Raw genomic sequence first — 27,632 nt, forward strand, 5'->3', positions numbered from 1 at the left:
TAGACTTGGAGAGGTTTGTCATTGACATTTGAATGAACAGATCTCTCTCTTTGTACCCACTCCTGACTGGATCAAAGCTTTCTCAAGAACCCTGGCAGTGACGGTCAGCCAACGACTGTTCACTGATGACCAATAATCACCTCAATATTCATGAGGGCTGGTAAATGTGATGAGTTCAGTCTGCTTTCTACTGCTTAGGAAATGTCACATGAAGAACTTACTACACTGAGAAACATTGTAATTGTTGACAAACAGTTTCCTCCCTAACGGAGGAGAAGACTTTATCCAACCCTGTGGAAAACCCAGAAGTTGAATACTTTTTTTCCACATGTACATGGTTTTAAACATTACAAGAGTTACATCCTTACCTTTGTCTTCATGAGTTTAAAGGCTCTGCTGGGATTTGAACCAGGATCTCCTGTTTACAAGACAGATGCTTTGACCAACTAAGCCACAGGGCCCTCAACACACGTCTTCAACTTGTTATAAAAACCCTGTTGACACAACAAGTTCATTCTACCTCTGGAGCAGCTTTATTTCACCTCACTGTGATATATTTAGTACACAAACCTGTTCCACTACTGTCCTGGCTTTATGTGAAGTAACAGAGCTATGAAGGATGGTAACTTTTATACTTACCATATATGGTTACCTGCCTCCTAAGCGGTGATTGATTTATCTGAATGTTGGACAGTTCACCCAGGGCGCAAAAGTAGCCAGGACCAACTCTGAATTGTGCACGTTACCAAATGTAGCAACAGCGCCCTCTGCTGTTGTTCTTCCCCCTTAATCTTATACAAAAACATCTAAACAGGTATGAGACATTTAAAATTGCTGGTTCAAACACTTGTAGAAATGGTCTTCATGGCTGTTGTGCTTCAACATTTGTCGTGTTACTTTCTTGTTATTCTTATTTTATTCATGTAAAAATGTGCTTTATAAAACAGAGCTGATCAGCAGTTTTCATTCACCATAAAGTTTAAAGATTATTTACATTGAGTGTGGGTGCATTGCCTACAAATTGTTCAACTGGTCCAGATGAAGCTGATATGCTGCACCTGGGCAGCAGAGGGAGGAGCTGAAGGGAGCCTGACTGAGCGTCCTGGGTGTGTTCAAAACACCCACTACGTTTGGAAACATTTGCACCGTTACAACGTTGTGGATAACGTTGGCTGGTTGGATGATTCATACTTCACCCTAACCTCTCGGTCACCTCAGAGGAGAAACTCATGGACCACATGGCCTAATGGACAAGGCGTCTGACTTCGGATCAGAAGATTGAGGGTTCAAGTCCCTCTGTGGTTATAGAGCCTTCAGATAGTTAGATCTGGGGCCTTATGTACTAAGAGTGCGGCGCACAAAAAACGTGCGTACGCCACTTTCAACGCTCACGGTCGGATGTACAAAGAATGACGTGAACGTAGAAAGCTGCAGTCCGGCACTCACACATTAAGGGCCAAATCCACAAAAGGATTGCGCTGCTTTTGCGGCCGCTAAACCGGTGCAAATGAGACAAAAAGAGAGCGTCCAATTCACAAAGCACCCGCAAAGGGCGAATTGCTCCACAAACTGCGCTGCCAAGCAAATAGTGGCAGTCTGCGCCGGTACCATTTGCATGCATGCAAATTAGGTAATTCGGCGCAAAATTGCCCCCTTTCTATGCAAATAAGCCTCATTGCAAAAAGCACCTAATTCACAAAGGCCAGGGCCCTCATTTATCAACAGTGCGTAGAAAAGGTCCTAAATTCTGTCGTAGGAGTGAAATTTAGAATGTGTGTAAGTACAAAAAAATCCGGATTTATCAAACGTGCGGACGCTGGTCGTACGCACATCAGTGATGATAAATCCCACCTGTTCTAAACTGCCGTGCTCGTGCACGGTCACCGTCATTTGCATTCAGAAACGCCTCCAATTGTCCATATATGGAGCAACAACAGCTCCCGCTTGGAGGTTTTCAAACTTTATTGAACAAAATTCTGTAGAGTTTACAACAAAAGGCAAATGGAACAAAATAATCAATTATCTACAAATATTCAACATTTGGGGGGGTTGAGAGCAAAAAAAAAAAAGATACATTTACTGACAAGCTATGGGAAGTGTATTAATAAAAATTAAGAATCAAAGACATTGTTTCATATAAGCTTTTGGCAATATCGTTTTTTTCACGGATCACTTTTAGAGATGCTACTCAGTGTTTCTCAACCCTGGTCCTCATGGGCCCATGTCCTGCATGTTTTAGATGTTTCCCTGCACCAACACACCTGATTTTAATTAAAGGTCCTCATTAGCTTGTCACCAAGGTCTGCACAGCTCTGTTGATGACACAGGTACTTTTATCACGGTGTGCTGAAGCAGGGTAGCATCTAAAACATGCAGGACAGGGGCCCATGAGGAACAGGATTGAGAAACACTGCGCTAAGTACAGTTTACATTCATTTTTCAGATGGGGTTTGCTGTTATTCCATCTGCATTTATGTATGTGATATTTAGCTTGTAAAATAATTATGTTGACCATGTTTGATATATTTCTTGGAAGATTATCCATAAATTAAGATTTGGTTGGAGTCAAAAGCTCCTGCTTGGAGGTGCAAACACCAATAGAGCTGTTCTGCAGAATAAATGAGTGTTGCATTCCTGCAGGCCACCGGGCAACGACGGGCAACAGAGACATCGTTGCATCGCAGATTATTTGTGCATTGATTAAATGAAATCCTTTCATGTTCACGTAACTAAATTCATTATGTGATGGTGCTTTTATTGTGATTTGGGTGCAATATAGCTCCAATTATGTTTGGAATCCGGCGATGGCGTGAAATCCTCGTTTAATTTGGGCTTGTTGGTGATGTGTGTATGGAAACTGGGTGTAAATTAGGGCCAGAGAAATTATTGCATCCAACACTGCCGGCATGATTCTGCTGCGAAATGCCGCATGTCTCCAATCTCTCTCTGAAATGTTCCGGTGGACAAACATCCCAGGGTGGACAGGAGCTGGATGTGACTGGGATGGAGTTGTAAATCACAGCATAGATCCATCAGAATGTTTTTGGGGAAGCGGTACCTGCTGAGAAGCCGCTCCGTGCGCTCACTGAACAGATCAGCGCGCTCTTTGAAAACGCGCTCTCTGCGGAGCGTGTTTTTGCGGAGCGCACGGTCTCTAAATCCTCCAACAGTGCAAGATAAGCCATGGTACTTGTATTTTCTTTTCAGGTCGTCCTGCCAAAGCTGTCTTTTATAGCTTGTCACACCAATTATTCAAAATGTCTGAATTACTTATGGAGAATTTTTATTAATTGGAGGAGGTTCAGTCACAGCGATCTCAAACTTCACATGTAAGGTTTGAGACTCTTTTAATGGGTTCTATTTGTAGTTTCACTGTTCTACCACTAGGTTTTGTGCGTACGCATGGTCGGAGCTGTGTGTATATTTACACGTGTTTCTGCGCACAAATACATGTTGATAAATACCATACTTTGCGTGGAAATGCTCGTACGCACGCTTTACGCACAGATCTGTGCGTACGCACGGTTGATAAATGAGGGCCCAGGGCTATTTGCCACACGCAAAAATAGTGGAGCAAATACCGTCTTTCAGAAGCGTGTATTAAACTGCGCGCAAACTCCTCACTCCCCGTCTCTCTGTTTCTCTCTCTCAATGTCATTCAAGCCTGTGTGATACTGAATGATATTAAGGGTGAAATCTACAGTCAGACATGACTGTACACAGTCAGATCAAGTGGGGTTGTGGACTTATCTCGGATTTAAAAATAAAAGTAACAGGACGGAGCTCAGGATTCATCCATACAGTAAGTGCTGCTTTATTACAAACAATTCCACCATATAAACATAATCTAGAATGTGTGTGTTTAACAGCTTAATAATGTCATCACATATCACAACATATATCAGACTTAAAATAATAAAATAATAAATTAAAATAGCGCTGATCGTGTCCCTCTGTGTGAAGCTCAGTCAGTCAGGACTCTGGTGCTGCTGCTGCTGCTGCCGTGGTGACATGCGGGGAACCTCCTCACACTTTAGGACAGAACAAATGAGGGGCTGCGTTTAGGGAGCCCCACGGAGCCCCTAAAGGGACTCAGATTTTTTTTCATATGAGTTTTACTCGCGCGTGAAACCTTTACGTGCAGGTGTATGGTGCCTAAATTAGGGTCCCGCGTTAAAACGACGCAGAGCCTACGGCGTAGGGTACGCGGCGACGCGCACCTACGCCGTAGGCTCTGCGTTAAAGGAACGCAGAACCATAAACCCGCCCTGAGCAGCTCTGAGGGGAGACGGGGGGGAGGAGAGGGAGCGGGGGGTGAAGCGGGGCTGCGGGGCCGTTTTCGTATCGCTTTCATACAGTGTACACATACAGCTTTTATACGTGTAGCAAAACAAAGAACATGAATTACCATTAGATCCTGATCTGGGGCCTCATTTAAAATGGAGTGCGTAGGATTCATACTAAAAGTGCACGTACGCTCAAAAGCCGAAAATGCCGGGCGCAAAAAAAAATCCGGATCTATAAAACCGCGTGCACGCAGACTTCCACGTAAGGTTCTCTTTATAAATCACAGTCCAGCTGGAAGGCTGCGCACGTGAATCCGCCTGGTGTCCCGCCCTCAACACGCCCACTTTCTACCGAAAATGGAATCATTTTGCATATGAATGAGCCTGCTGAGCATGCGCAGTGGCTTCATGCAACCTGTTTGGCTTCAGAATGAATGAATGAACGTGTCGAGCCACCGTGCCACTGAATTTCACTGAGATCTGAGATCTAGATGTTGTTGATGAGGAGGAGGACAGGAAAACCACATTATTTTGTGGTCACAGTAAAAGTAGAAAAATAAATAGTAGAAAATAAAGCGAGTGAGTGGCAGCACGCCGTTGCTGCGCGGAACGCCGTGAGTTCCCCGGTGCAACAGGGGGACACACGTCCCCCCGTCTTTTCAAAATCATGTTTATTTTCCCCTTACTTTTTACAGTTTAAAAACTAACGGTAGGCTCAGCCTTAAATTGCAAATTATCAAGACACTGTATGAAAGCGATACGAGAACGGCCCCGCAGCCCCGCTTCACCACCCCCCCCGCCCCCACTCCTCCTCTCCCGTCTCCCCTCAGAGCGGCTCAGGGCGGGTTTATGGTTCTGCGTCACCAACGCAGAGCCTACGGCGTAGGTGCGCGTCGCCGCGTACCCTACGCCGTAGGCTCTGCGTCGTTTTAACGCGGGGCCATAATTTAGTCACCATACACCCGCACGTAAAGGTTTCACGCGCGCGTAAAACTCATATATATGAAAACAAATCTGAGTCCCTTTAGGGAAGAAATGAGGGGCTCCGTGGGGCTCCCTAAACGCAGCCCCTCATTTGTTCTGTCCTAAAGCGGGGAAGGAGGTTCCCGGCGTGTCCTGCACCGCGGCTGCAGCTCCAGCAGCACCAGAGTCCTGACTGACAGCTTCACACACAGAGGACACGATCAGCGATATATTATTTTATTTTATTATTTTATTATTTTAAGTCTGATATATTTTGTGATATGTGATGACATTATTAAGAGTATGACATGAATCTGGCTTCATTTCACCACCTCAAACCCTGCGTCGCCAGTTCCCCGTGTCTTAAGTAAATTCTTACGGGAGGGTCCTAGTTGCCGTAAAGATAAGCAGATTTTTCGGTTAGTTTTTTCTTTTTAGATCCGAGGATTTGCGTAGAAGGCGGCTTCCGCAACTTTCAAGCGCTTTTTCTGCGCAAGCAAGCTTTATAGATGAGCCCCCTGATCCCGATCCAGTGTTAATGAAGTTACTGGTGCTGTCCCTTGTGCGTAAATGCGCACAGCCTCTTAACATTTGACATTTCATTAGCTTATGTCATACAGACACTGAGGTCTTTTCTATCTATCTATCTATCTATCTATCTATCTATCTATCTATCTATCTATCTATCTATCTATCTATCTATCTATCTATCTATCTATCTATCTATCTATCTATCTATCTATCTATCTATCTATCTATCTATCTATCTATCTATCTATCTATCTGCATGCGAAATACTAGAAGTACAAATACGTGAAAGTTTAGTCTATTGTGCTCTCTGCAGTTTTCATTATGGACCAATGTGTGTGCTGAAATACGGAGAACACTGGAAACAGCTCCGCTCACTCAGACAAGTGCAAATTGCACTCAGCCGCAAAACTTTATGGGCGTGTTTGCGCCGGTATATCATTAGAGCAAAATCTTTTGTGAATAGGACCTTAAAGCGGGGCAAATTGCGGGCGCTAATGCAGCGCAATTCACAGCGCTATTTGCGGGCGCAATCTGTTCTTTGTGGATTTACCCCATAGTCGTGGAGTTAAAAGACAGTGTACAATTACTGAAAGATTAAATCATTTTCATGTGACAACAGGTTACCCACCTGATGTACTACATGATTTACTTGAGGGTATTGTACCTTTAAAACTGGCATTGTGTTTAGATATATTGATAAAGAAAAAATATTTCTCTCTTGAAGAGCTCAATAGAATAATCAAACAGTTTCCATACAAGTGGAAAGACAGGACAAATTGTCCTCAAGCTATACCTCCAACCTTTGCCTCCCGTAAAACCATTGGTGGCAATGCAACTGAGAATTGGTGCTTATTGAGGCTACTTGAGAAGAACAAGCATGGCAGTTGTTGATGACACTCAAAGATCTTGTTGAGCTGGTTATGTCACCTACTCACACAGATGAAAGCATTGGTTTCCTCGATAGCCTGATTTCTGAGCACAGACATAGATTTAGCAGTGTTCTTCCACAAGCAAACCTGATCCCAAAACACCATTTTGTAGAGCACTATCCCCAACTCATTAAATCATTTGGCCCACTAGTGTCCTTATGGACAATGAGGTTTGAAGGAAAGCACCGCTTCTTTAAGAAGATTGTAAGACAGACTAGTTGCTTTCGTAACATTTTAAAGTCTATGGCAAACAAACACCAGTCCATGATCGCATGCCATCTCCATTCTTCAGTTGTGAAAAAGCCTGCCGTGTCTGTATCAAAGATGTCAAGAGTTCCATTAGAAGTTGTCAATGAGAATGTACAGGAATTTCTATCACAGAAATTTCCAGAAGAGACAGGTGTTAATTTGTCCAACCAGGCAGAATTTCAGGGCACCAGTTACAGTGTTGGCATGATGTTGGCATATGGCTCCACTGCTGGATTGCCTGACTTTGCTGAAATATTACAGATCATCATTGTTCATGACACCTTAGTGTTTGTAGTGAAACTGGTGCATGGTACTCTGAGCATTTTAGATGTTTCAAGTTGGAGTCCACAAGAGTTGTCAAAGTAATTGAGCAGTCACAACTCACTGACACATACCCATTGGCTGCTTATGCAGTGGAAGGCGATCGTATGGTTTCTCTGAAACACCACATCTGCTTGTCAAACTAGGTAAAATAACCCAGGTTCTTCCTTTCTTCAAGACAGGTGATCTTTATTCACAAAAAAAAAGTTGTTTATATGTGGAGGAGCAGCATTTGGATCAGTAGCAGTTAAACAGGATTGCCAGAGCCTTAGTGGCCTAATGGATAAGGCACTGGCCTCCTAAGCCAGGGATTGTGGGTTCGAGTCCCATCTAGGATGGCAATGTTTAAAATTGTTCAATGCAATACTGAGTTCAGATACTAATTTCAAAACAGAAAGATTTTCAGTTGTATTCCTTCCCCTACCTTGGGGCACACTGTCCTGTGTGTCTCAGATGCTACTATTGGGCATCATATGCTCACATCTTACACTGTTTGTTTATTTCCTGCTTTCAGCACACCCTTATACAAGTAGCTGTGTCAGAGCTGTCCAGACCTTGATGACAAGCTCATGATGACTGTTAATTTGAATCAGGTGTGTTGATCCAAGGAGCAGCACAGTGTGACCTGAGGTCCAGGGTTGGTAAACACTGCCTTACTGAATGAACCTCAGCAGCTGAAATTCTTTACTTACTATGCCTGTTGTCAAACGAATTTGACACCTGAGGACATTTTAATGCCTTTATATAGATGTCACTGTAAGTTGTAAGTTTGCACAGTCTCCGAAAACCAACCACTTGGGAAGTAACTGACTGTCAGACACACCACGTAAAGAAATACACATTTGGTCAAGAAGAAGTGGAGTACCCCACGAGTGAAGAACAGTAAAGCATTAAAGTCAAGGAACAGACTATCCAGACATTAATGCCTCTCAAACAGTCCACACCTCTTAGAATAACTTTAAGAATTGAATGTGTGATTTAACTTTGGTTAAGAAACCTTCAAAGAGCCTTTCTTTTTTTTAAGCTACATGCCATTTTTCCATTTCACCACCATGAACGATGAATGAATGACACATCTCTAATCTTTCTCTCATCGTGAACAAGACCCCAAGATACTTGAACTCCTCCACCTGAGGCAGGACTTCTCCACCCATGTATGTGTGCTCCATCTCAACACTGGATAGAGGAGAAGGTGAAGACTTGATCCAAACATGTGTAAGAATCCCCATGAGTTACATCCTTACTGTTGTGAGTTTAAAGGCTCTGCTGGGAGTTGAACCCAGGATCTCCTGTTTACGAGACAGGCGCTTTGAGGTACGTAGAGACATAGATAGTGGGACACTTTGCACTAGCAAGCTATAGGCTAGCTTGAGGAGCATAGCAACCTGATAACCGCCGTATATATAAATAAAATGGAATTTTGTTCCTCCTTTCATCAAGGCAGGTGATGGTGCAGATTTGAACAATTCCAGGTACATATCAAGGTTTTCTGTTGCAGCTAAAGTTAGTCTGGTTGGCGAAATCGTGAGGATTGATAAATAAAAAAACTGAAAGTTGATTATGACCCTGATGTGAGTTGAACACAAAACCTTCTGATCTGTAGTCAGACGTGCTAACCATTGCGCAACAGAGCCTTTTATGACACAGTCTGAGGTTGTTTAATTAACACAAATCTAATCATAGAGGCCAAACTACAGAAACATGATTTGGAAGTAGATCATGATTAACCACCCACAGAAATCTGAAGAATTAACACAATTAACACTCTGCCTTTCATGCTGCAGGAGAGCCGTCACACAGGGACATCAGGTGGCAGGAAAGTGACATTACATCGAAAAAAAAAACCTCTTCTTTTTTATTTCAGTTTAAGACAAAAGATAATCAAAGCAGAAAACATGTCTTCGGCACACTATCACTCACATGCATTTAATTTAACTACAGAGGTTCTAAGTAGAACTAAAGGACCCCAGAGCGTCTTCATGTTCAATCCAGATCCAGCCGGGTTTGTGATCCAAGCAGGACACGAGTATCTCCAGGCCCGGAGGAATCCAGATTAGCCTTTATGTTGTACTGTAGTTCTCAGTCCCTGAGCAGGTTTTATTCATGGTTTTATTCATGGACGCCATATCAGCCCGTCTTTGTCTCTGCAGCCACCCAATCACGACTGCCTGACGTAAGAGAGGAAGTCTTAGAGGGTCAAACTGAGGCGAAATGTGACGGATCAGAACCAGATGCTGTCACTTTGGGAAATGGATAAGTTGCTAAATGTATTTATCTGTGCAATGAAGTTGCAATACTTGTTATTGAGTTGTTTTTAAAGGCCATTAAAGGCCATTTCTGTCCTCCGGTAAGGCAACCATTAGAATCCAGGGTGGAACACCAGGGGGATCTAAATAGGGCTCACAGAGAACTCCCTGTTGTGTTACTTCGGTAGCACACGTACTAAAATTGGAACGATACAGAGAAGATTAGCATGGCCCCTGGCGCAAGGATGACACGCACAATCGTGGAGCGTTCCCAATTTTTCCTTTCATACTGAATGTTTTATGCCACCCTTTTTTAAATGATCAAATATTGTGTGTATTATTGAACTCCGTAACCTCTGTGAGGGTAGCTAAACCAAAGTGACCTGTAAAGAATGAATGTGAGTTAGAAGACCAGATCTAACCATCTGAAGGCTCTATAACCACAGAGGGACTTGAACCCTCAATCTTCTGATCCGAAGTCAGACGCCTGGTCCATTAGGCCATGTGGTCCACGAGTTGCTCTTCTGAGGCTACTTTTGCGCCCTGGGTGAACTGTCCAACATTCAGATAAATCAATCACCGCTTAGGAGGCAGGTAACCATATATGGTAACTATAAAAGTTACCATCCTTCATAGCTCTGTTACTTCACATAAAGGCAGGACAGTAGTGGAACAGATTTGTGTACTAAATATATCACAGTGAGGTGAAATAAAGCTGCTCCAGAGGTAGAATGAACTTGTTGTGTCAACAGGGTTTTTATAACAAGTTGAAGACGTGTGTTGAGGCCCCTGTGGCTTAGTTGGTCAAAGCATCTGTCTTGTAAACAGGAGATCCTGGGTTCAAATCCCAGCAGAGTCTTTAAACTCATGAAGACAAAGGTAAGGATGTAACTCTTGTAATGTTTAAAACCATGTACTTTGTGGAAAAAAAGTATCCAATTTCTGGGTTTTCCACACGGTTGGATAAAGTCCTCTCCTCTGTTAGGGAGGAAACTGTTTGTCAACAATTACAATGTTTCTCAGTGTAGTAAGTGCTCATCAGTGAACTGTCGTTGGCTGACCGTCACTGCTGGGGTTTTTGAGAAAGCTTTAAACCAGTCAGGAGTGCGTAGAAAAAGAGAGCTCTGTTCATTCAAATGTCAATTATCAATCTTCTCCAAGTCTATGGTCTCTTTTTAAGAGGATGCCTCTCTGGTGATCTGCCAGGCCCGTTAAAGCTTGGTTGTGTTTCCTTGACGTGCATAAAGCTTGTACAAGGTTGAAAAATGGAATGGCGACCGCCATCCAGCACATGGGTCTTGAACGTGTTAACGGTCGGCTTATGCACGTTACCCAAGCACACCTCTCCTATCACCACTCAGCCCAGATCCAGACGTTGGGCAAAGGGAGCATCATGTGGTCCGTTTATCTGCCGCCTGACCTTGTGTGCTCTGAGCACGTCTCTTCCGAGTAGCAGAAGTATTTCAGCCTCTGGGTCCAGCTCTGGAATGTGTTTGGCAATATGAAGGAGATGAGGCTGGTGCAAAACTGCGCTGGGTGTTGGAATCTCCGTCCGGTTGTTCGGGATCTCAGGACACTCAAGGAGTGGTGGAAGGGACATGGGGACTTTGCTATCCAGTGACTCGATTTGGTATCCCTCTGCCTTCTTGCCATATGTTTCTATAATGCCAGAGCAAGTTCTGAGATGATACCGAGAATGGTTTGCTCTCCACACTGAACACCTCGAAGAACTCTGGTCTAGCTAAGGAATGATTGCTCTGGTCATCAAGAATTACGTAGGCTTTGATGGCTTTGTTCTTGAAACCCTTGGGATAAATCTTTACAAGGCAGATCTTAGAGCATGAATGACCCCACTGACCTAGGCCACACACTTAAGTGCAGCTTGTCGTAACATCAGTCACGTTAGAATAATCTTCACCCTCCCTGCCATTCTCTTGTGGATGTGGAGGAGCGTTGACGCTCTGAGGTGATGGGCCAGGATGCATGGCTGCATCATGATAGGTGCTGTCACATTCAGAGCACTTCACAGAAAATTTGCAGTCTTTGGCAAAGTGGGAGGTCTAACCACAACACTTGAAACATATTCCTTTCTCTTTCAGGAAGGCCTTTCTGTCCCCGAGGAGTTTGTTTCTGAATGTCCTGCATTTTGTAAGCGGATGCGGTTTGTTGTGTAGTGGGCAGTTCTTGTTAGGGTCGTTGTTGGTCATAGAGACATCTGTTTTGTGTACTGTGATGAGTTTGTTGGTATTAAAGTTCTTCACAGTGAATGTATCTGGTTTTGCGAGGGCCGTGTTGTTGCTTTGATGAAAGAAGCTAGGGTAATTTTGTTTCTTTGCCTCATTGCACACAAAAGCACAAAAATAGTCAAAGGGAGGGAAGCGGCCGTGGTTGTCTTCTTTGTACCATGACCCAGATCTTGTCGTGCCAACAAGCTGTGTGTATAGTGGTGAGTACTCTGCGTTGTGGCGGCAGCAACCCCGGTTAGAATCCGGGGCACAGCACCCCTGTGGCAGCAGGAGTGCTTCTTAAACTTTTGGAAAAAGAAAGAAAAGGTGCCACGGAAATGTACACTTCGCCATCTTCCATAATGTTTCCAAAGCTGCCCCGGCTCATGCATTATGTTTGTCTTTCATGGGAGCTCTTTTATTCATTCTCTTCCTTCCTCATATCTCATTCGAAGCACATGCCCTTACCTGACGACAGGGGCGGCACACCTCCGTAAACTCTTCTTCCAACCTCACACTGTGTTCACTGACATAACTGCAGAAACCGAGCACATATCTAAAGCTGGGTACACGTACCCTTTCAAGCTGTGATCGTATAGTGGTGAGTACTCTGCGTTGTGGCCGCAGCAACCCCGGTTGGAATCCCAGTCACAACCTTGGTAGTGTACACGTTTCTTCTTCTGTGTCATTTATTTACTTGCTTTTTTCATTTGTCTCTGTGTATGCCCGGAAATGTACACTTCGCCGTCTTCCATAATGTTTCCAAAAGCTGCCCCGGCTCATGCATTATGTTTGTCTTTCATGGGAGCACTTTTATTCATTCTCTTCCTTCCTCATATCTCATTCGAAGCACATGCCCTTACCTGACGACAGGGGCGGCACACCTCCGTAAACTCTTCTTCCAACCTCACACTGTGTTCACTGACATAACTGCAGAAACCGAGCACATATCTAAAGCTGGGTACACGTACCCTTTCAAGCTGTGATCGTATAGTGGTGAGTACTCTGCGTTGTGGCCGCAGCAACCCCGGTTGGAATCCGGGTCACAGCACCCCTGTGGCAGCAAGAGTGCTTCTCAAATTTTTGGAAAAAGAAAGAAAAGGTGCCACGGACACAACAAAATCCACTAGGGTGTTTGGATCAGATTTTCACACCATTCACACTTCAATTGATTGCGATGGAGAGGGGGGGTGCTACGGCACGGACACTTAGCCAAGGACAATGGACTCTGCCAGTGGTAAGGACCCGGCAAGCGGCGCATAAGGGAGACAATAATTCATTTAAAATGTTTCCTTTTCCCAGTTTAAGGCCTTGGTAGAAGAATACACAAGTCATGGAGCTGTCAACATGCATCCTCCTTCGATAGCTCAGTTGGTAGAGCGGAGGACTGTAGAACCAGTAAAACAGGTATCCTTAGGTCGCTGGTTCAACTCCGGCTAGAAGGACTGCCATTATTTTTCATCTTCCCAGAGCGGGACTCTATTTCATCACTGTACTCGGCTATGGCTTTGGCCACTGCCATCTACTTTGGTTGGGACATCTGAGTTGTTACACCACGTGTGTTTCCACATGTTACAATCAAAAAGGGCTAGTGGCGCAATGGATAACGCGTCTGAGTACGGATCAGAAGATTCTAGGTTCAACTCCTGGCTAGCTCAAAAAAGCCTAATCTTTAATACTCTCCCAGTCACAACCTTGGTAGTGTACACGTTTCTTCTTCTGTGTCATTTATTTACTTGCTTTTTTCATTTGTCTCTGTGTATGCCCGGAAATGTACACTTCGCCGTCTTCCATAATGTTTCCAAAGCTGCCCCGGCTCATGCATTATGTTTGTCTTTCATGGGAGCTCTTTTATTCATTCTCTTCCTTCCTCATATCTCATTCGAAGCACATGCCCTTACCTGACGACAGGGGCGGCACACCTCCCTAAACTCTTCTTCCAACCTCACACTGTGTTCACTGACATAACTGCAGAAACGGAGCACATATCTAAAGCTGGGTACACGTACCCTTTCAAGCTGTGATCGTATAGTGGTGAGTACTCTGCGTTGTGGCCGCAGCAACCCCGGTTCGAATCCGGGTCACAGCACCCCTGTGGCAGCAAGAGTGCTTCTCAAATTTTTGGAAAAAAAAAGAAAAGGTGCCACGGACACAACAAAATCCACTAGGGTGTTTGGATCAGATTTTCACACCATTCACACTTCAATTGATTGCGATGGAGAGGGAGGGTGCTACGGCACGGACACTTAGCCAAGGACAATGGACTCTGCCAGTGGTAAGGACCCGGCAAGCGGGGCATAAGGGAGACAATAATTCATTTAAAATGTTTCCTTTTCCCAGTGTCAGGCCTTGGTAGAAGAATACACAAGTCATGGAGCTGTCAACATGCATCCTCCTTCGATAGCTCAGTTGGTAGAGCGGAGGACTGTAGAACCAGTAAAACAGGTATCCTTAGGTCGCTGGTTCAACTCCGGCTCGAAGGACTGCCATTATTTTTCATCTTCCCAGAGCGGGACTCTATTTCATCACTGTACTCGGCTATGGCTTTGGCCACTGCCATCTACTTTGGTTGGGACATCTGAGTTGTTACACCACGTGTGTTTCCACATGTTACAATCAAAAAGGGCTAGTGGCGCAATGGATAACGCGTCTGAGTACGGATCAGAAGATTCTAGGTTCAACTCCTGGCTAGCTCAAAAAAGCCTAATCTTTAATACTCTCCCAGTCACAACCTTGGTAGTGTACACGTTTCTTCTTCTGTGTCATTTATTTACTTGCTTTTTTCATTTGTCTCTGTGTATGCCCGGAAATGTACACTTCGCCGTCTTCCATAATGTTTCCAAAGCTGCCCCGGCTCATGCATTATGTTTGTCTTTCATGGGAGCATTTTTATTCATTCTCTTCCTTCCTCATATCTCATTCGAAGCACATGCCCTTACCTGACGACAGGGGCGGCACACCTCCGTAAACTCTTCTTCCAACCTCACACTGTGTTCACTGACATAACTGCAGAAACCGAGCACATATCTAAAGCTGGGTACACATACCCTTTCAAGCTGTGATCGTATAGTGGTGAGTACTCTGCGTTGTGGCCGCAGCAACCCCGGTTGGAATCCGGGTCACAGCACCCCTGTGGCAGCAAGAGTGCTTCTCAAATTTTTGGAAAAAGAAAGAAAAGGTGCCACGGACACAACAAAATCCACTAGGGTGTTTGGATCAGATTTTCACACCATTCACACTTCAATTGATTGCGATGGAGAGGGGGGGTGCTACGGCACGGACACTTAGCCAAGGACAATGGACTCTGCCAGTGGTAAGGACCCGGCAAGCGGCGCATAAGGGAGACAATAATTCATTTAAAATGTTTCCTTTTCCCAGTTTCAGGCCTTTGTAGAAGAATACACAAGTCATGGAGCTGTCAACATGCATCCTCCTTCGATAGCTCAGTTGGTAGAGCGGAGGACTGTAGAACCAGTAAAACAGGTATCCTTAGGTCACTGGTTCAACTCCGGCTAGAAGGACTGCCATTATTTTTCATCTTCCCAGAGCGGGACTCTATTTCATCACTGTACTCGGCTATGGCTTTGGCCACTGCCATCTACTTTGGTTGGGACATCTGAGTTGTTACACCACGTGTGTTTCCACATGTTACAATCAAAAAGGGCTAGTGGCGCAATGGATAACGCGTCTGAGTACGGATCAGAAGATTCTAGGTTCAACTCCTGGCTAGCTCAAAAAAGCCTAATCTTTAATACTCTCCCAGTCACAACCTTGGTAGTGTACACGTTTCTTCTTCTGTGTCATTTATTTACTTGCTTTTTTCATTTGTCTCTGTGTATGCCCGGAAATGTACACTTCGCCGTCTTCCATAATGTTTCCAAAGCTGCCCCGGCTCATGCATTATGTTTGTCTTTCATGGGAGCACTTTTATTCATTCTCTTCCTTCCTCATATCTCATTCGAAGCACATGCCCTTACCTGACGACAGGGACGGCACACCTCCGTAAACTCTTCTTCCAACCTCACACTGTGTTCACTGACATAACTGCAGAAACCGAGCACATATCTAAAGCTGGGTACACGTACCCTTTCAAGCTGTGATCGTATAGTGGTGAGTACTCTGCGTTGTGGCCGCAGCAACCCCGGTTGGAATCCGGGTCACAGCACCCCTGTGGCAGCAAGAGTGCTTCTCAAATTTTTGGAAAAAGAAAGAAAAGGTGCCACGGACACAACAAAATCCACTAGGGTGTTTGGATCAGATTTTCACACCATTCACACTTCAATTGATTGCGATGGAGAGGGGGGGTGCTACGGCACGGACACTTAGCCAAGGACAATGGACTCTGCCAGTGGTAAGGACCCGGCAAGCGGCGCATAAGGGAGACAATAATTCATTTAAAATGTTTCCTTTTCCCAGTTTCAGGCCTTTGTAGAAGAATACACAAGTCATGGAGCTGTCAACATGCATCCTCCTTCGATAGCTCAGTTGGTAGAGCGGAGGACTGTAGAACCAGTAAAACAGGTATCCTTAGGTCGCTGGTTCAACTCCGGCTAGAAGGACTGCCATTATTTTTCATCTTCCCAGAGCGGGACTCTATTTCATCACTGTACTCGGCTATGGCTTTGGCCACTGCCATCTACTTTGGTTGGGACATCTGAGTTGTTACACCACGTGTGTTTCCACATGTTACAATCAAAAAGGGCTAGTGGCGCAATGGATAACGCGTCTGAGTACGGATCAGAAGATTCTAGGTTCAACTCCTGGCTAGCTCAAAAAAGCCTAATCTTTAATACTCTCCCAGTCACAACCTTGGTAGTGTACACGTTTCTTCTTCTGTGTCATTTATTTACTTGCTTTTTTCATTTGTCTCTGTGTATGCCCGGAAATGTACACTTCGCCGTCTTCCATAATGTTTCCAAAGCTGCCCCGGCTCATGCATTATGTTTGTCTTTCATGGGAGCTCTTTTATTCATTCTCTTCCTTCCTCATATCTCATTCGAAGCACATGCCCTTACCTGACGACAGGGGCGGCACACCTCCGTAAACTCTTCTTCCAACCTCACACTGTGTTCACTGACATAACTGCAGAAACCGAGCACATATCTAAAGCTGGGTACACGTACCCTTTCAAGCTGTGATCGTATAGTGGTGAGTACTCTGCGTTGTGGCCGCAGCAACCCCGGTTGGAATCCCAGTCACAACCTTGGTAGTGTACACGTTTCTTCTTCTGTGTCATTTATTTACTTGCTTTTTTCATTTGTCTCTGTGTATGCCCGGAAATGTACACTTCGCCGTCTTCCATAATGTTTCCAAAAGCTGCCCCGGCTCATGCATTATGTTTGTCTTTCATGGGAGCACTTTTATTCATTCTCTTCCTTCCTCATATCTCATTCGAAGCACATGCCCTTACCTGACGACAGGGGCGGCACACCTCCGTAAACTCTTCTTCCAACCTCACACTGTGTTCACTGACATAACTGCAGAAACCGAGCACATATCTAAAGCTGGGTACACGTACCCTTTCAAGCTGTGATCGTATAGTGGTGAGTACTCTGCGTTGTGGCCGCAGCAACCCCGGTTGGAATCCGGGTCACAGCACCCCTGTGGCAGCAAGAGTGCTTCTCAAATTTTTGGAAAAAGAAAGAAAAGGTGCCACGGACACAACAAAATCCACTAGGGTGTTTGGATCAGATTTTCACACCATTCACACTTCAATTGATTGCGATGGAGAGGGGGGGTGCTACGGCACGGACACTTAGCCAAGGACAATGGACTCTGCCAGTGGTAAGGACCCGGCAAGCGGCGCATAAGGGAGACAATAATTCATTTAAAATGTTTCCTTTTCCCAGTTTAAGGCCTTGGTAGAAGAATACACAAGTCATGGAGCTGTCAACATGCATCCTCCTTCGATAGCTCAGTTGGTAGAGCGGAGGACTGTAGAACCAGTAAAACAGGTATCCTTAGGTCGCTGGTTCAACTCCGGCTAGAAGGACTGCCATTATTTTTCATCTTCCCAGAGCGGGACTCTATTTCATCACTGTACTCGGCTATGGCTTTGGCCACTGCCATCTACTTTGGTTGGGACATCTGAGTTGTTACACCACGTGTGTTTCCACATGTTACAATCAAAAAGGGCTAGTGGCGCAATGGATAACGCGTCTGAGTACGGATCAGAAGATTCTAGGTTCAACTCCTGGCTAGCTCAAAAAAGCCTAATCTTTAATACTCTCCCAGTCACAACCTTGGTAGTGTACACGTTTCTTCTTCTGTGTCATTTATTTACTTGCTTTTTTCATTTGTCTCTGTGTATGCCCGGAAATGTACACTTCGCCGTCTTCCATAATGTTTCCAAAGCTGCCCCGGCTCATGCATTATGTTTGTCTTTCATGGGAGCACATATCTAAAGCTGGGTACACGTACCCTTTCAAGCTGTGATCGTATAGTGGTGAGTACTCTGCGTTGTGGCCGCAGCAACGCCGGTTGGAATCCCAGTCACAACCTTGGTAGTGTAAACGTTTCTTCTTCTGTGTCATTTATTTACTTGCTTTTTTCATTTGTCTCTGTGTATGCCCGGAAATGTACACTTCGCCGTCTTCCATAATGTTTCCAAAAGCTGCCCCGGCTCATGCATTATGTTTGTCTTTCATGGGAGCACTTTTATTCATTCTCTTCCTTCCTCATATCTCATTCGAAGCACATGCCCTTACCTGACGACAGGGGCGGCACACCTCCGTAAACTCTTCTTCCAACCTCACACTGTGTTCACTGACATAACTGCAGAAACCGAGCACATATCTAAAGCTGGGTACACGTACCCTTTCAAGCTGTGATCGTATAGTGGTGAGTACTCTGCGTTGTGGCCGCAGCAACCCCGGTTGGAATCCGGGTCACAGCACCCCTGTGGCAGCAAGAGTGCTTCTCAAATTTTTGGAAAAAGAAAGAAAAGGTGCCACGGACACAACAAAATCCACTAGGGTGTTTGGATCAGATTTTCACACCATTCACACTTCAATTGATTGCGATGGAGAGGGGGGGTGCTACGGCACGGACACTTAGCCAAGGACAATGGACTCTGCCAGTGGTAAGGACCCGGCAAGCGGCGCATAAGGGAGACAATAATTCATTTAAAATGTTTCCTTTTCCCAGTTTAAGGCCTTGGTAGAAGAATACACAAGTCATGGAGCTGTCAACATGCATCCTCCTTCGATAGCTCAGTTGGTAGAGCGGAGGACTGTACAACCAGTAAAACAGGTATCCTTAGGTCGCTGGTTCAACTCCGGCTAGAAGGACTGCCATTATTTTTCATCTTCCCAGAGCGGGACTCTATTTCATCACTGTACTCGGCTATGGCTTTGGCCACTGCCATCTACTTTGGTTGGGACATCTGAGTTGTTACACCACGTGTGTTTCCACATGTTACAATCAAAAAGGGCTAGTGGCGCAATGGATAACGCGTCTGAGTACGGATCAGAAGATTCTAGGTTCAACTCCTGGCTAGCTCAAAAAGGCCAGCCGTGAATAGCTGTCACGCGAAATAGCCAATAGGAGGGGAGCTTTTTCAATACCTGTAACCGCGAAACAGCCAATAGGAAAGGAGCTTATTTTGTTAATTTTTTTCTTTGATTCCACACAGAACAGGGTTCGAATCCCGGTTTTGGTTTGTATCAAATGTAAAGTAAAATGACTAGAAAACCATGAAAATACTTGGGACTTGAATAATTAAGTGTGTAAATGTGTTAATATTTAGTTTAATTCTTAGATTAATTTTACAGGCTAGTGTAAATCCTGCATTTTGTAGAGATATTATTGCTGACAAAGGAAGTAACTGCACATTAAGATAGACAAATAGACACTGATTAAGATAGTTTTATTATTTACAATATTGATTGGTTGACATTGTTTATCATAACACATCTGAAACAAATCTCCACCCACTTACTGTAACATAATGGCCTGTGCAGATTTATATTGAGGTGCCCTTATAGAACCCATCATTTTGTTTTATATGAGTCACTTAATTGGTTATCACTTAAAAATAGAAGATATTCCCATTGGCTGCAATTTATCTTTAAATGCATACACTTTAATTATCCTCACTATTTAAAGCAATATCTTTGTCCCTACAGTTCACGTTACTCACTGAGCATCTTTACCTCACCATCCCCACTAATATTAATAAGGAAGTCGGTCGCTGTGCTTTCAAATCTAGAGCTCCAGCTGACTGGAATGAACTGCCCAGCTCCCTGAGATCTATTAACTCGTTTAATGTCTTTAAAAATGCTGATTTTTCCCACCTTCAAACACCCTGTTCATGTTTTAGTAGCTTTTTGCTCATGGGGTTGTATTTACTGCATGTTAAGTCTTGCAAGTGCATGGTTGTATTGTATCGTTCATGTAATGGATACTTAATGCATGAAGCATGTTCCGTGGGGTTTTTGGGTGGTAGTGGGGGGTTCCGGAGAGTTTTTTGTTCTTGTGCTTTGTTTTTTTTTTCTGTTTTGTCATGTCAGGTTGTATGCATGTGTGACCGGTGGACTTTCCACTCTGCGTTGTGTAACCCGGTGTTAAAATGTGGTTGTGCAACTGCACTACTGCAAAAACTGTGTGGTTACTCTACTACACTCACCAGCTCACCAGCTCACTCACTCACTTAATCACTCACACCAGGTTCCAATCAGTGATCGCCACTACACCACACACATAGTTTAAAGCCATCACTTTGCCACAGAAAGTGAGGTGCACATCACTGGCTGTGGCAGGTCTGTATGCTTTCTCTATACAAACATTTAATCATTTCAACTAAAAATCCTAACTATGAAATATTCACATTTTAGACTCCATTTACTTGCAAGGACCCGCTGATATTACTGATGAGCTGATGAGCTATAGAGAATTGGTGAGTTACTCTGTTTTGAAATGTTTTGTTTGTTTGATTTTGGTTATTTTGATTGTGGTTTTGAAGACTATTTTGATTTGCAAAAACCATTGTTTGATTTGTATGATTTTATAGAACGACTGATTTGAAATTATTGTTTTGGAAATATCTTTATTTATTATTGGCCTTTTTTGTGTTCAGGCCAGGTTTCTTGTCAGACCTGCATGATTGTGGATGACTCAAAACACAATGGCGGGCCAAGCCCAGGGAGCTAAGTCCAGGGAGCTAAGCTAGCCCGGAGAACATGTGCCAGTGTGCGTACCTACCAGGACGGTAGGCCCTCAGCTCCATAACCCACACAGCCCCTCCATCACCACTCCAACTATCACGATGGCGAGCTAAGCCCAGGGAACTCTGAACTCTGAACTTTGAACTACAACCAGTGACTGATTAAGTCACTTTGGGCTTTTTGATTTTTTTTCTTTCTCAACTGTTGCTATTTATTTTATTTTGGTTTATTTAATAATAACATTGGTTCAAGCATATTTACATTGTCTGAGGTTCTTTATGTTCAATATAATTCCTTCTCATAAACCACCTACTTCTGATAGCAGTCAAACTACTGATTCCCATACCGTATACGTTACAGTTGTGTTATATTTCGTTCAGTAAAGGATAGGACAACAGCTCCATTTGGTCGTGGATCACCGCCGACCGGATTTATTTACAAGAGTCGCTGGACAGAGAGAGCGGAAGACAGCCCTATTTAAGGAACAGAAAAGGAAGTGACGTGACATAACATAAAATAAAAACAAGATAAAATACACAGCACTCTACATATTGTGTTTATATAATTACACCAAATGTAATAACACTGGGGTTACACATGCCCAACTGTTTTGTTCTGTGACGTACCTGTAACTTTTTACAAGGACCCTCTCTAAAATGAGTTGATACAACTCAAGAGGATATCCTTTCAATAAAGGTTCATATAAATATTTATTTCAAGCATATGAACAAAACAGATGAACAAATAATTATACAGAACAATAACAGACTATTTACAGCTATGTACAAGTGTGTACAGTCCATTTTTTTTTTTTTCGTCCACCCATCTTTGTTTCTCTGCCTCATAAAAAGGAGAAGCCTGAAAGTCTCTCCAGGTCATCTCCTTGGCCATGCCCTTCTCCCTGTACAGAGAGAAGACTTTGGACGGGCAGTAGATATATTTCCCTGTCACGCCAGGGAAGCAAGTGTGTGTGTGTGTGTGTGTGGGCTGTTTGGTCCCTGTTTCAGCTCCAGGTGGCAGAATCGGCAGAGACGGCCTGTTTTCTCCTGGTCTGGGATTTTCCTCTTCTCTCTCTTCCCCTGTGTGCGTAATGCAGTGGCATTCAGCTCTCTTTGAAAGAATTCAGTCGTCTTAAATTCTTCAAAGGGCATTTTGGGGTCAGAGAGTCCATCAGCAGCATAGGTCTGGTGCACCTTCTTTGAGCAGTAGAAGTACCGCACAGGCCCCTGTTGGAAGAAGAAGTGCACCGATGATCCATCTGTCAGATATTGGGATTTAGGCTGACCACAGGCGAGACAGGTCTTCGTCTGCCTTTTCTTCTGCTCAGGTTGCTGCTTCTGTTGGTGTTTCTGCTGCCTCTCCAAGATGCTCTCCACAATATTCTCAATAGAGTCTTGTGTGAGTGGTGTGGACAGGGCAGGCGCACCTGGATTAAAAACAGCCGGCTGCAGGGTGACCACTGGAACACTGACTGTTTCACTCCCCTCTGATAAAGCGTGCCACAGCTGCTGCGTCTGCACAAGTTTCTTCTGGCTTGTGTTCAGAGAAGAATGTGTATTGAGCAGTTTTGCCAGATGCTTCACATAGCGTGATATGTGAACCCTGGTTGTTGGATGCAGCAAGCTGTTGGGATCAGAGGCAGACTGATGGACCATTTCTGCATATTCCTGATCCACACGCTTCAGCATCTCCTTCTCTCCACGATGCTTCTGCAACAGGCCATCGATTGCAGCTTTCATGGGAGAGGTCCAGCGTGCGAAGGCCAACACAAACACACGCCCACCTGTCTTTATGGGACCGACGCGGGCACCAGCAGGAAATGACCTCAGTGGCAGTGGCAGGACGTGTGATATTTCTGTAACACAATTAAGCAGTAAGCGATCCTCAGTTGATCATGTTCTTAAATTATACACAAAACTTTATACACAGAGCATTATGTTTACTTATCCATTAATGTAAAATACTTTTTACTTTTACTTGAGTAATATTGTTCTAAAATAATAATACGCTTACTCTCTGTCTGTTTTTAAATCTCTTCTTAAAACCCACCTTTTCTCCTTGGCTTTTAACACTTAGCAAGACAGTTGTGCTTATTTTATCCTTTTTAGTATTTTATTCTTTTATCTTCTATTTTATCCTTTTTATTGACTTAACTTATCATGATTGTTTTATTTATGTGCCCTGTGCCTTATGGTGTGTTGTCTTTCATTTGCCTGTCCAGCACTTTGGACCATGTTGGTGTTTTTAAAGTGCTTTACAAATAAAGTTGTATTGTACTTGAGTCCAATTATTGGCTACTCTACCCACCTCTGAGTACAATCTAAATATTATACACAGTAAATAAGTAACATGCATGCACTCTTCACAGTAAAAATCATCATCATCATATAACTGCATATAACAGTGCTTTAAAAAAGTGCAAGTGCAATATATCTAAAGGATATATTTGTACCTTGATTTATGTTACTTTTGTAAAGATTTAATATATTTTTGTTTAAACTACATGAATTTGCAGATTTTTTGATTACATTCATGTTATGTGACAAATAAATCAGATGTTACTCAGCAGTTACTCAGTACTTGAGTGGTTTTTACCAAATACTTTTACTCTTGCTCAAGTAATTATTTGGATGACTACTTTTTACTTTTACTAGAGTAAAATTGTTCTATAGTAACAATACTTTTACTTGAGTACAATTTTTGGCTACTCTACCACCTCGGACGACCTGTCAACATCAATACAAATCAGATAAGAGTAGAAAAAGTTCATGTTCATGTAGTTTTAGCTGGTTGAGAGCTTGAATGAGCACGCAACACAAACCCGGTGGCATGACAGTAAATGCATCCTGTAGGGTCATATTTAAAACAAGAAAAAAGTCTCTTACCTTTGATAAACTCGTGTGGAGAGTCGGAATGTCGTTGTCTGTTGATGCGACTGGTCTCCGAGGAAGTCCGAGCAGAGTGAATGGAGATTCTCAGGTGTAAAAAACAAGTAGAGGAACGGCGAAAGGTGTAAACAGCGCCACCGCCTCATAGCGGCCGGAAATATATCACATCGGTAGTGGTTTAGCACTACCATAGAGAATGAATGGGAATCCGTTTAGGGCCGTTTAGCTAAAGAATCCCCGCCGCCCGCGCGGGAGGCCCGGGTTCGATTCCTGGCCAATGCAAACACAAGTTGTTCTGCTTAGTTCCACTACACTACGGAAACAGACATGCTTTGAAAACGACGGGCATAAAAATAAAATCCTGTAAAAAACTCTGCTACAATTCTTGACAGTAAGATGGATACTGCAGGTTTTCTCCTGGCTGCTCTCAAAGACTCATGCTGATGTTAACCATTACACCATGGAACCCACTTCTGCTGTTATTGTGGTCTGACATTGTGGTGGCGGCACCTGACAGAGTGCTGTCCATGAGTGCTGTCCATGGTACCGAGAGCGCCTGGGTGTTTAGGGTACCAGGGCCCTGGTCCTCCAGCTCCACGGGCTGGCTCTTTCACTCCGGTGGCCGGTCGGGGGGAGCTTAACAGCGGTTCCCCGGGTTCGCATGGATAGCCGGGTCTTTGGGTGGCTCCGGGTCTGGACGGTGAGTCAAAGGTGAGTTGCTGAGCAGCGGGGCGGTGAGCCGGGTTAGTGAGTGGCTTTCAGGGCCGTGCTGTCAGTCTGTGTCCGGGACGAGGCGACGGCGGGCATAAAAAGCGATTCTCCCAGAGATGCTCTAGATGCTGTCTTAAATAACTGCTCTTTTTACTTCTTCAATGACATTTTCTGTGTGTATATAATCCTACCTCAATCAGAGTTTCCTCTGATCCAGCTGCAGCATCTAGAAGCTTCTTTGGCAGGCAGACAGCAACTGCTAGTCTATTTTCTTAATGACACTTGTTTACTTGACTCAATCATGTAGGTATCATCATACGAAACAAGACGTCTCCCCGTCGGGGAATCGAACCCCGGTCTTCTGCGTGACAGGCAGAGATACTGTCCACTATACTAACGAGGACAGCTTTTTGCCCAAAGAACTTCCTGATTGCAGGAACTGAATAACTGTGTACCAATGTCATTGGAAAGTCAGTGTCCATCTCCTTCTAAACTTTTATATCGGTCCGCGATTCTCGGCTCTCCGCGGTCTCAGCGCGACGGGAATGCAGGTGAAGCCCCGCGAGTCTCGGCTCGGTTTGCCGCGAGGCTCTGGTCCAGCTGGTCCGGGGTTCCCCGCACCTCCGGGGACCCCCTCTCGGAACCTCTGCTGCTGGGGTCTGGTGGTGGAGCTAGTGTACGTTAATGGAGAATGACTGGCTTTTGGTCAGTTGTGGAACTGCAACAAAATTAATTTCTGCATGAGACCCAATGCCAGAAAGAGATGGTCGGCCTTCCTGTCCTGTGCACCAAGAAGAGGACTGGAGTCGTTTTCCAAGATCCAAATAATATTATTGCAAAGTCATACATGTTTCCTCCCAGTTTCGAACAGGGGACCTTTCGCGTGTGAGGCAAACGTGATAACCACTACACTACGGAAACAGACATGCTTTGAAAACGGCGGGCATAAAAATAAAATCCTGTAAAAAACTCTGCTACAATTCTTGACAGTAAGATGGATACTGCAGGTTTTCTCCTGGCTGCTCTCAAAGACTCATGCTGATGTTAACCATTACACCATGGAACCAACTTCTGCTGTTATTGTGGTCTGACATTGTGGTGGTTGCACCTGACAGAGTGCTGTCCATGAGTGCTGTCCATGGTACCGAGAGCGCCTGGGTGTTTAGGGTACCAGGGCCCTGGTCCTCCAGCTCCACGGGCTGGCTCTTTCACTCCGGTGGCCGGTCGGGGGGGAGCTTAACAGCGGGTCCCCGGGTTTGCACGGTGAGCCGGGTCTTTGGGTGGCTCCGGGTCTGGACGGTGAGTCAAAGGTGAGTTGCTGAGCAGCGGGGCGGTGAGCCGGGTTGGTGAGTGGCTTTCAGGGCCGTGCTGTCAGTCTGTGTCCGGGACGAGGCGACGGCGGGCTTAAAAAGCAATTCTCCCAGAGGTGCTCTAGATGCTGTCCTAAATAACTGCTCTTTTTACTTCTTCAATGACATTTTCTGTGTGTATATAATCCTACCTCAATCAGAGTTCCCTCTGATCCAGCTGCAGCATCTAGAAGCTTCTTTGGCAGGCAGACAGGAACTGCTAGTCTATTTTCTGAATGACCATTGTTTACTTGACTCAATCATGTAGTTTAGTTTAGTTTATTTTCGGTCATGACACAAAAAAAATAAATAAAAAAACAAGAGTAAAACTGACAACAAGAAAACGTTCAATTGTTCAAAGATAACATAACAAAAAAGTTTCCAGTATACAAATAAACAAATAACATCTAGACCGAAAAAGGGGTAGGCTGAAGCAAAGCTTATTATTTGCCTACCCTCAAAAAGATTAATTAAATTAATAAAATAAAAGCAAAAAGTAAGAGAAAGACTGCCCGTAAAACAAATTGCCTCTGTGGGGATAACAAACATTCCTCAAAAAATAAAAGATTTTTGAAATAAAGGTGCAGTCTACATGTTACCTTCATCCTTAAAAAATCAAAGCAAATCACCAATTAAATAAATAAATACAGGAAATCATCCTTCTTTTCAATGTTTTTTTAAATAATCTACATAATTTCAAATCTATATCTAATTTATTCCATACATCCACCGCTGCCACTGTAGCATCTCAGTTTAGTGTTGGTTCTGATTGTTGATTTTCTGTATATACTTTCCCCTCTGAGGTTGGAATGGCTTTGTCTTAAATTGAACATATTTTGGATACAGTCTGGCAGCATGTTATTGTTGATTTTGAACATGAGCTGTGCAGTTTTGAAGTCCACCAGTTCATTGAATTTAAGATAATTTGAATCTATAAATAATTGGTTGGTTGGGTGCTTGTATTCAACTTTGTTTATGAGTCGCATTGCTTTTTTTGAAGTAAGAATATTGGTTTCGTGATTGTCTTGAATGTGTATCCCCATACTTCTATACAGTATGTTATATATGGTTTTATTAAAGATTGATACAGGAGTTTTAATGCGTTTAATGTTAGAATATTTTAACATTTATATAGAATTGCAATGGTTTTTGATATTTTGTTTTTTAAGAAGTTAACGTGAGGCTTCCAGCACAGCTTATGGTCAATAACCACTCCAAGAAATGTATTAACAAAAACTCTTTCCACTTCCACATTATCAATAGTGATTTGTACACTTTGGTTAATAGGTCTATTTCCAAAAATAATACATTTAGTTTTACTTATATTTAATGATAACTTATTCACATCAAACCACCTTTTTATTTTCTTAAGTTCAGTTTCTACTGTATTTAGGAGCTTTTCTAAGTGTTTACCTGAACAAAAAAGGTTTGTATCATCAGCAAATAAAATACAATTTAGTATACAGGATACATTGCAAATATCATTAATGTACAGTGAGAAGAGCTTTGGGCCTAACACTGAGCCTTGTGGTACCCCACATGTCACATCCTTTGTTCAGACTTTTCATTATTGATCTGGACATATTGATAACGGTCTTCTAAATAATTTTTAATCCATGCCTTTGCGACCCCCCTAAACCCATATCTTTCAAGCTTATTTAATAATATCGTGTGATCAAGGGTGTCAAAAGCCTTCTTTAAGTCGATGAAAACCCCGACTGTATATTCATTATTATCAGTATTTGTCGAAATATTGTCAATCAGTTCCAT

General features: G+C 43.7%; 1 protein-coding gene and 20 non-coding genes across 22 annotated transcripts in view; 17 read left to right on the forward strand and 4 right to left on the reverse strand.

The window, feature by feature from the left end:
* Positions 1-27,632, reverse strand: part of LOC133452316 (NACHT, LRR and PYD domains-containing protein 3-like) — a 92,477-nt gene that overhangs the window by 38,783 nt on the left and 26,062 nt on the right. The window lies entirely within an intron of this gene.
* On the reverse strand, positions 389-461 carry trnat-ugu (transfer RNA threonine (anticodon UGU)). The gene has a single exon. It is a non-coding gene; the product is annotated as a tRNA-Thr (tRNA).
* On the forward strand, positions 1,233-1,305 carry trnar-ucg (transfer RNA arginine (anticodon UCG)). Its single transcript has one exon. It is a non-coding gene; the product is annotated as a tRNA-Arg (tRNA).
* Positions 7,545-7,620, forward strand: trnar-ccu (transfer RNA arginine (anticodon CCU)). Its single transcript has one exon. It is a non-coding gene; the product is annotated as a tRNA-Arg (tRNA).
* On the forward strand, positions 9,699-9,805 carry LOC133453202 (U6 spliceosomal RNA). Its single transcript, XR_009783326.1, has one exon. It is a non-coding gene; the product is annotated as a U6 spliceosomal RNA (small nuclear RNA).
* trnar-ucg (transfer RNA arginine (anticodon UCG)) lies at positions 9,963-10,035 on the reverse strand. The gene has a single exon. It is a non-coding gene; the product is annotated as a tRNA-Arg (tRNA).
* On the forward strand, positions 10,310-10,384 carry trnat-ugu (transfer RNA threonine (anticodon UGU)). Its single transcript has one exon. It is a non-coding gene; the product is annotated as a tRNA-Thr (tRNA).
* Positions 13,107-13,195, forward strand: trnay-gua (transfer RNA tyrosine (anticodon GUA)). The gene is given in 2 exon segments: positions 13,107-13,143; positions 13,160-13,195. It is a non-coding gene; the product is annotated as a tRNA-Tyr (tRNA).
* trnar-acg (transfer RNA arginine (anticodon ACG)) lies at positions 13,336-13,408 on the forward strand. The gene has a single exon. It is a non-coding gene; the product is annotated as a tRNA-Arg (tRNA).
* On the forward strand, positions 13,768-13,839 carry trnah-gug (transfer RNA histidin (anticodon GUG)). Its single transcript has one exon. It is a non-coding gene; the product is annotated as a tRNA-His (tRNA).
* Positions 14,145-14,233, forward strand: trnay-gua (transfer RNA tyrosine (anticodon GUA)). The gene is given in 2 exon segments: positions 14,145-14,181; positions 14,198-14,233. It is a non-coding gene; the product is annotated as a tRNA-Tyr (tRNA).
* trnar-acg (transfer RNA arginine (anticodon ACG)) lies at positions 14,374-14,446 on the forward strand. Its single transcript has one exon. It is a non-coding gene; the product is annotated as a tRNA-Arg (tRNA).
* On the forward strand, positions 15,183-15,271 carry trnay-gua (transfer RNA tyrosine (anticodon GUA)). Its single transcript is given in 2 exon segments — positions 15,183-15,219; positions 15,236-15,271. It is a non-coding gene; the product is annotated as a tRNA-Tyr (tRNA).
* Positions 15,412-15,484, forward strand: trnar-acg (transfer RNA arginine (anticodon ACG)). The gene has a single exon. It is a non-coding gene; the product is annotated as a tRNA-Arg (tRNA).
* trnay-gua (transfer RNA tyrosine (anticodon GUA)) lies at positions 16,221-16,309 on the forward strand. The gene is given in 2 exon segments: positions 16,221-16,257; positions 16,274-16,309. It is a non-coding gene; the product is annotated as a tRNA-Tyr (tRNA).
* Positions 16,450-16,522, forward strand: trnar-acg (transfer RNA arginine (anticodon ACG)). The gene has a single exon. It is a non-coding gene; the product is annotated as a tRNA-Arg (tRNA).
* On the forward strand, positions 17,654-17,742 carry trnay-gua (transfer RNA tyrosine (anticodon GUA)). Its single transcript is given in 2 exon segments — positions 17,654-17,690; positions 17,707-17,742. It is a non-coding gene; the product is annotated as a tRNA-Tyr (tRNA).
* Positions 17,883-17,955, forward strand: trnar-acg (transfer RNA arginine (anticodon ACG)). Its single transcript has one exon. It is a non-coding gene; the product is annotated as a tRNA-Arg (tRNA).
* On the forward strand, positions 18,951-19,039 carry trnay-gua (transfer RNA tyrosine (anticodon GUA)). The gene is given in 2 exon segments: positions 18,951-18,987; positions 19,004-19,039. It is a non-coding gene; the product is annotated as a tRNA-Tyr (tRNA).
* On the forward strand, positions 19,180-19,252 carry trnar-acg (transfer RNA arginine (anticodon ACG)). Its single transcript has one exon. It is a non-coding gene; the product is annotated as a tRNA-Arg (tRNA).
* Positions 24,845-24,916, reverse strand: trnad-guc (transfer RNA aspartic acid (anticodon GUC)). Its single transcript has one exon. It is a non-coding gene; the product is annotated as a tRNA-Asp (tRNA).

The sequence above is a fragment of the Cololabis saira genome, chromosome 10, assembly GCF_033807715.1.
Source record: "Cololabis saira isolate AMF1-May2022 chromosome 10, fColSai1.1, whole genome shotgun sequence".
Classification (NCBI taxonomy): Eukaryota; Metazoa; Chordata; class Actinopteri; order Beloniformes; family Belonidae; genus Cololabis; species Cololabis saira.